The 8,376-nt window shown below is 42.7% G+C and overlaps 1 long non-coding RNA gene across 3 annotated transcripts; it reads left to right on the forward strand.

Moving 5' to 3' along the window:
• The first annotated feature begins 1,043 nt into the window (after positions 1–1,043).
• Positions 1,044–6,933, forward strand: LOC103175450. 3 transcript variants are annotated; one of them, XR_487474.2, is made up of 4 exons: positions 1,044–1,091; positions 2,029–2,152; positions 5,464–5,524; positions 6,211–6,933. It is a non-coding gene; the product is annotated as an uncharacterized LOC103175450 (long non-coding RNA). The 3 variants fall into 3 exon arrangements; XR_006085630.1 differs by lacking the exon at positions 1,044–1,091 and adding an exon at positions 1,104–1,197; XR_006085631.1 differs by lacking the exon at positions 1,044–1,091 and adding an exon at positions 1,104–1,176.
• Positions 6,934–8,376: the final 1,443 nt, after the last annotated feature.

Below are 8,376 nucleotides of genomic sequence, written 5' to 3' on the forward strand. Positions count from 1 at the left end.
GAAACCTTGGGCAAGTTTCCTTACTCCACACAGAGCCTAATAATAATCCCTCCAAAACCAAAACCAATAATAAAATTGGTCATTTTCAATCCACGACTGTTTGCGGGGACGCTGCTGTGCGCAATTGGCTGCCGCGTTCGCCCACAAATACACAGTCGATTCACTTTACAGTCTATTCTGTGAAGCGCTTTGGGGGGACGTCGAGAAGACATGAAAAGCGCTATATCAAAAATGCAAGGGTTACGATGATTAGCTAATCGGCTCGAATGCAAAGAGGTGCGATCGGGTAGACGCAGAGAAGCTATTTCCTCCGGTGGGGGGAATCCAAGGCCAAGACCGGGGTGGGGGCGTAGTCTGAAAACTAGAGCCGGGACCGTTTAAGAGTGAAATGAAGGATGGGGGGTGGGGGGGTGGGGGGTAGAATAGAAGTCACCATCACGGGCGGCCGGGCCTTCCGCCACTCCGCCCCACCCCACCCCGCAGTACCCTCCGCCCCCTCCCTCCCTCCCTCGCCACCTTCAAGACCCTCCTCTTCGACCAAACATGCCTTGGATCTCCCTGCTCCCCCCTCCCCCACACACCCCCCCCACCCTCCCCGCCCCCGCCCTCCCGCTCGGGTCCCTGACCCCCCCACTTGTCCAGCGCCTCCGGGGGACGTCCTCCTTACAAATATAACGTTGTCGTCGTCGTCGTTGTTGTTGTTGTTGGTCGAGGCGCAGACCATCCGTGGTCTTAATTAATCGAAGGGCTCTCCTCCTGTGTAGTGACTGTGTATTGTGCGGGAGGGCGGGTCAGTAACATCGAGGAGGGAGGGAGGGAGGTAAAGGCTGTGGCTTACGTGGCCGACCGACCGGTGGCGAGTGACCGGCCGCCGCTCCACCGTCCGGTCCCGTCCCGTTCCCCCTCGTGGCCCCGCCTCCCGATTCAAACTTTAACGGCTGTGACCAAAGTGTGCGCCCGGAACTTTTCTCGGGCTCCACACCGCTCGGGGAGGGGGTGTGGGGGGGGGGGGAAGGGACCAACGGTTACTCACACACAAGCCTCGGCTTCCTTCCGGTCGGCGGGAGCGGGAGCGGCCTCGGCCTCGTGAGGTGACCTGTGCTGAGGGATGGCCGCCGGGAGGGAGGGAGGGAAGCGGCCGCGGGTGTTTGTGTCGCCCCCGCCGCCGGGTCACAGGTTTATATATATTTTTTTAAGGTTGGAGTGAGTTTCTTTTTAATTCATTTTTTATAAAAGTAAATGACTGTGGGTTCTCGGTGCCGTCCAAAGCCGCTCTCTGGATCTGAAGGATGGGGGTTCTCCCCCCCCCCACCCCCCGCGCCTCTCCTCCCTCCTCTCCCCCTTCATTCCCCTCCTCTTCCCCCTCTCTCCTCTCTCACCTTCCCTCCCCCCCTCTTCCTCCAATTCCCTCCCCCTCTTCCTCCTCCCTCTCTTGTCTCTCTCCTCCTCCTCTTCCTCCAATTCCCCCTCTCCCCCTCCTCTCCCTCCAATTCCCCCTCTTCCCCTCCTTTCCTCCAATTCCCCCTCTTCCCCTCCTCTTCCTCCAATTCCCCTCCCCCTCCTTTCCTCCAATTCCCCCTCTTCCCCTCCTCTTCCTCCAATTCCCCCTCCCTCCCCCCTCCTCCAATTCCCCCCCCTCTCCCCTCCTCCAATTCCCCCTCCCTCTCCCCCTCCTCTTCCTGCAATTCCCCCCCTCCCCCCTTCCACTTTCCTCTCTCCCCTCCCCCTGTCCCCCTCCTCCGCTCCCCCACTGAGCTACAGGACTCCACACTGTATTTCCCTATAAATACACAGTCACTACATTTGGCAGCAATTACCTCAGTGGATGAAAGATTATTAATATCCGGGAATTTTATGGTACAAAACCCTTGGATACAAAATAGTTTATAATGTGTTCCACTTGCTTCCTCCAGCTTGATGCTGGATTCTATAAACTTGTTTTTTTTTCAAAATGTGGGTAGTGCATCAGTTGAGTATTATCCAATGATAGTTATTCTCTCCATTTTGTCCCGTTCCTTCCTCATGAAGATGCTGACTCACGCTGAGGTACAGTTTCATGCTACCCGTCTGTACCACAGCCACCGTTCCATGGATGCCATCTTGTCCCTTGTACTTCGCCCAAGTGGCCGTTCTTCATGTTTGACTTTGGATGGTAAGTCTCGACAGGCTTTCCAAATGAAGAGCATTGCAGGGAAATCAGATCATGTCCACATCCATGTGCTTTTTCAGATGGGACACTGGACAAACGTTGGGGTCAGGAATCCCTTTTTCCCTTCCTAATTCAGGGACACTAAAGCCAATAGTACTGCCCCAAATGTCACCTATAGATTCTATTTTGATATTGATGTTTTTAAGAATAAATCACCTGTTTCAGCAGGTTACTCATTGAATGGTAGTTTTTTTAATCACCGGGCAACTGGAGCCAATACCACTGTTTGGATTACATTTGTGCTTTCTTTTGATGATTTTCTCCACAGATATGTTTTTTTTGGATTTGCGGGCGTATAGGTTTTACTTTCGTAAAATTCCTCGCCCTAAAATTTGTATAACGTGGTACTAAATAGTGTATACTTAAAATTTGGAATGATCTGGATTTTAATGGAGCTGGCACATGTTTTGTCAGCACCTCTTAAAGATTAACTCTCAAAATTTATCTTTTAAGCGATTAATCTTCAGGTTCTGTCTGCAGAATGATGATAACCAGTAGTACTGTAGATGAAATATGGTCGAGGAAAATGCTGTTGGGTTTCACTACATATTCAGCAGCTTCAATCTTGACCTAGATGAACGAAGCTAAGCGACTAAGTTTACTTGGCAGTAACAGGTGTGAACATCTTACAAGTCGTGATGCTCATGTATAATACTGCATACAAAACCATTCTAATCCCCTTGAGGTATTTTAGTTTTACATTTCTCATCATCTTAAGTCAAATGCCCTTATAACTGCATTATTTATGCTTCTCGGAACTGGTCCAGGATCATATTTTCCCTTCAACCTTCATTATCTATCGAGATATCGAGATTGCCCATTTTGGCAATAATAATAAAAATCCTTGCATTTGGCATAATGCATTCGAGAGGTCTCAAAGCGCTTCACAGAATATTCTGTAAAGTGAATTAACTGTATATTTTGTGGGCAAAACTAGCAACCAAACAAGCTAGTACAGAGCAACCCTGTATTAATGCTGTGGTCGAGTCCATAAGCTGAAACCTCCACATTAAAAGAGTGAAAAATGTTCACTTCAGGTCATCAGTGGGTTGAATTCACTTCCGGTCCTTGCTGTGCATAGGTTGAATACATGATGTGCAGGAAGTGATTTCAGCGATCACTTCCCACAAAGACATCAGTGATGACCTGATAAGCCAGAACCCTGTGGCCATTCTTTTTTTAGCAGGGGAAGCGAAGCTGTCAGGACTAGAAGATGGGTGTGCTGTACTTCTGATATAACAGGGTCCACAGTGCTATTAGCAAACCTGTGCTATATCAGGAAACTTTATAATCCTATGTGGGGAATCCATTTCTTTAGCACTCTTATTTATTATGGGAACTGTGGTGTATTTGATAGTAATCTCAGGTCAATATTTAGATTCCAGTATAAAACTGCGGCATGATCGGCAGGCAAAATGTGGTGTGAGTAACAGGTGCAATCATCTTAGCTACTGAGGTCACCTTGAGCAATTTGTTCCAGCAGCACTTAAATTTAAACTGCTGAATTATAAACGGATCAGCTGCACATCAGCTGTGGCTTAAAAGTTTGGGGTTGTCTACTGGAGCATTTATTCATGTTATTAAGAACCTGGTTGTGCACATGCAGAATTCTCCTGAGCCCTTTGCCAATGTAATGAGCTATGGGAAGAGCAGAACCACCTTCCCCGCTGTATTACTCCTAACAACACCAAGATTACATTTGTATACATGTTTGAACAGGGTGGGAATTTTTTTGTGGTAAGTTGGAGGGTCATATTTTATATTTTAAATATTTCCCAACACTTCTTAATATTCTAGAATGTATGGTACCGTTTACCCTGCAACTGCAAATATTTAGACTTTTAATACTACTCTGTATAAGTCTATGTAAATATCCAAATGATTGCGGAGTGGAGGCTTCAAGGTTTGGCAATTCAAAACTTTATAAATTTCTGTCAGTAAATATATATTTCACTCAACTATGGATTGCAAGTTTAATGGAGTGTTTTAAATCAGTTCTGCTTCAGGAGTCATTAAATGGAATGGCTGACCAATTTGTATTGGATAATGTAAATTTCCTTAATTTAGTGGATTTGGTTTTAAAAGTACTGACGTGTTCTTTCCATTTAAATGTTGCTGTCGGAAGCTAAAAGCTGTATTTATGGCTTCCATTAATCTTGCATGGGTTTTTAAACGAGCAAACTTAATCCTTATATAAGTAATGCTTTATGATAGTTCCTTCAGTTTTTGAATGCAGGAACTGATTTGAATTTTCTAAAATGAATTGTATGTGCACACCATACTGGAATTATTGAGCTATTTTGATGAAGTCTTGTTCTGCAATTGGTGCTTGAGTTGAAAGCCTCGTTCTCTGTAATTCAAGCATGAAATCGTTTTATATAGTGTAATGGGTTACTTTGCCTTTTGCAGCGCTTCCCTCCCTTTTCAGGTCTCATCAATAAGCACATCATTAGTATACGTTTTAAGACAGATTAGACCTTTTGCACCAAGGTTAAAACACACTTAAGATAAGTAGAAACAGGCCTCTTATCCAGCTAGAAGGGTAAGTGTGGAGGGAATTTATCTAAAGCCTCTTACATTATTAATAATAATGCTTGATTTGATATAGTGCCTTATCACGTCTTTGAGACGACTCAAAGCGCTTCACAGAATATACTGTAAAGTGAATTGACTGTATATTTTATGGGCGAATTGCCGCAGCTAATTGCGCGCAGCAGTGTCCCACAAAGAGTCGTGGATTGAGTGACCAATTTCTTATTTTATTTGAAGGAATTATTACACCTGGAAAAGTGATCCGCCAATCGACTAACAACCAGGTTTCTTCTTACTGCAAGGCAAACAGGCTTGTGGAGTAAGGAAACTTGCCCAAAGTTTTGCCCTTCAGGGAATCGAACCCAGGTCTCTCACTTGTGAGGCGAGTGCTCTAACCATTGAGCTACAGAACTCCATTAACTGTCAGTGTTTCATGCTGATATTCTGCAATATTCTGTTTCCTCAGCATTAACGTTCCTCAAGTCATTAAACATATCATTGAACAGAAATCTAAATGGCATAGAAATAAATCTCACCCATGTACGTTGATGCAGCTTATTGGAAATCTTGAAAACTCTATTTTGAAAACCCAAATACCTTGATAGGCACAGGAAATAGTGCAACCACCTACACCTGTCTTGCAACTGAAAAAAAGTGCTTTAAATGCTCAATCGATTGTAGGTAGATGATAAGGTTAACAGGTTTTCTTTTGCTTCCAACAGATATATAGATATGCTTGAGTTAAGCAATTGAATATGAATGGGAAGGAAACCTGGATTGAAAGTAAGATTCATTTGACACCTTAAATACCACATTTTGTGAAATTTATTGAGAGCAGACTTACACAAATAAATGGTCCCGAGTTTTATATCTAATTCAGTGATTTTCTTATTTAGGAAAATGATGATCTATAGTTTTCTCCTGGAAGCCTGTGAATCATAGATACCCCTCCCATTAGGGCACAGGGTGCTGGCACCAAGTGTATGTAGCATCCCAACTCAAATTGGTTAAGTAAACAGAAACCAGTGACCCTTACGAGTCTCTGGCTTAACGTTGTACTACGATAGCTGAAATTTAATTACTATAATGGGTCCGAGAAATGCAGTACTTCGTGAAATCTTGAAGTACTTAATTATTTTCTGGAAAAAAAATCATTGTAGAGGTATAATTCTTCCTGATGCATCACCAACCCCAATATTGTATGTAGGCCACTTTATTATGTGAGGCAGAGTCCCAAAGCACTTGTAATTCTTAGTTTCAGATTGCACAAGCTGAATCCATGGGTGTGATGATTAAAACCTGGCTTGGATAACATTTCATTGCATTCATTATGCAGTGCATTGAGCTTGAGTGTCATTTGAACTATATCATTATATGAAACATACATCCAAAGGATCTCCTGTGGTTTGTGGAATAGTTGTTTTTTTTGATGCGCAAAAATGAACAATTTTTATCCTTTATCCTTACAGGAAGGTGAAGAGAGGTCAATCACATTGCCAGGTGCGTTAATGGTAGGTCAAAAAATCGGTTTAGAAAACTACAATGCAGCGTGAGTAAGGTGCTATTCTTTACAAATTGTGACTTGTCTTAATAATTCCTGCCCACTAGCCTACACGCACACCTATCCATCAAGTATGATGGCACACATTTCATGCTGAGTTGTGGTCGTAGCTGGACAAGCAGTGGGACGCTTGCCAAATGGTGTTTTCAATGGCAAACTCTGCGGATTGAGATGGTTCAATCACACATCAATGGCAACTCTTAAGTGGAAACCCAGCACAGATACTCCAGCCTCAAATGTAATCAAGGAGAAACTCCAGAAAGTTCATCATTAGCACCACTATTGAAAGCAAGCCTTTGCCTCTACATACAATTTTTCCAGTAGGACTAGAAGCATAGAAATTGTTTTCCTGTGGGGAAAAAAATGTCCATATGTCCTCCAGCACTACACAAGATTCCTGCCCAATAATTGTTGAAGGAGTTAATGAGTGCAGTATCAATTGTTTTTGCTTGGAGTCTGTTCCACATATACAGAGCTCTTTTGTGTGTCTGCATGTGTTTTAGGTTAATTTCAGAATGTGAGGACACATTCTGATCTTAATTGATTAGGATATTTTTCTTCACATTTACAGCTGCATAATCATAAGTATGCTTAATCAGGAAATTTATGAATTTGAGAACCTAATGCTCTGTTTATTTTCAGACTAATAGTTGGGCTTGTAAGCAAACAAGTGAATTGAAACAAGTATATGGCAGCTTTACCTGTGAAATTCAGAATATTTATTTCAATTGCTGGTGGGAGTTCAGCTAAAAAAAAACGACAATTGTGTCTTCCTTTCTTTTTCCCTCGTCTGAATAAAATTTGGCATCTCTATGTATGTTGCAGGAACAGTCTATCTTGAATATAACCTCCATTAAATTGTTTACCTCATAATAAATATGCTAAAACATTACTGTGTTTTCATTTTTATCTGGAATTGAATCTTCATTTAAACTTCACCACACCCCAAATTCAAGCTTTTTATAAGATCGCCGTTTCCTGTCTCAAGTTTCCTTTCACAATGCTTTAAATGATAATATAACAACTATTTTTGCACTTGTACTATAAAATGTCATTGAAAAGCTGTTCATACTATCCAGTTTGTCACATTTAAAGTGAAAATGATCTAGACTGGGTGAAGTTTATTTTCAGAAGTAATACTAATATAAACATTTTTAAGTATACCTAATATATAATGTCATTGTATCACATAGTCAAACCCAGATCCTAAGTTGGTGTTTTTTTATTTACTGATGCAATAGGTAGCACATCCGAGTTTGTCGTGAAAAATCATATGGAGCAATGTCTCCTCTCGTCCTGATAAATGGCCCAAGTATTTATTCTGAGATGTTTTGACACTGCAAGGGGAAGATGGTTGGATGAAGACTCTGGAAGAACGAGATCAAAACCCTTCGAGTTTACAGCTCAAACACAAGTCCTATCTGATCATGCTGTTTGTAGGACACCGCTGTCTGCAAATTTGCCATTAAATACAGCAAATCCTGTGATGTGCTTCGGGGCATCTCAGTGACATCATTAATAGGCAATCCTCAATGATTGAGTAACAATAAGTGAAATTGTGCCTCAGCTTTTAAAAAAAACAAAATAAACATAAGGGGATTTGAGTTTTAAGATTGGCAGCACTTGTCTTTTGAGATTCAGGTGACTGGAGACCAATCCTTGAGAGACTGATTATACCGCAGATGAGAGATGACTCAGTTGTGGTTGCAGCAGACTGACGCTCCTTCCTCGGTCTATGTTTTTCTTCCATGGCAATCTTAGCTTGTTCAAAATCATTAACATTCTGCCTACGTAGGAATCGCCACACTTTGCGGTCTTTGGAGGATTCCTCCTTTGGTGTCAATTTTCTCAGGTTGGATTTCAAAGAATCTTTATTTTTTCTGGCCGCCAACACTTCTTTGGGCAGAGCTCAGTTCAGAATATAGTCGTTGTTTTGAAAGTCTGGAGTCCTCCAATCGGCATATGTGACTAGTCAACAACAACTTGGATTTATATAGCGCCCTCCACGCCGGATGGCGTCTCTAGAGCGCTTTTATAGTTTTGGATCCTGAGGCTGACCAGGGGGAGGGGGGGG

Source organism: Callorhinchus milii, unplaced genomic scaffold, assembly GCF_018977255.1.
Source record: "Callorhinchus milii isolate IMCB2004 unplaced genomic scaffold, IMCB_Cmil_1.0 Scaffold20, whole genome shotgun sequence".
NCBI lineage: Eukaryota > Metazoa > Chordata > Chondrichthyes > Chimaeriformes > Callorhinchidae > Callorhinchus > Callorhinchus milii.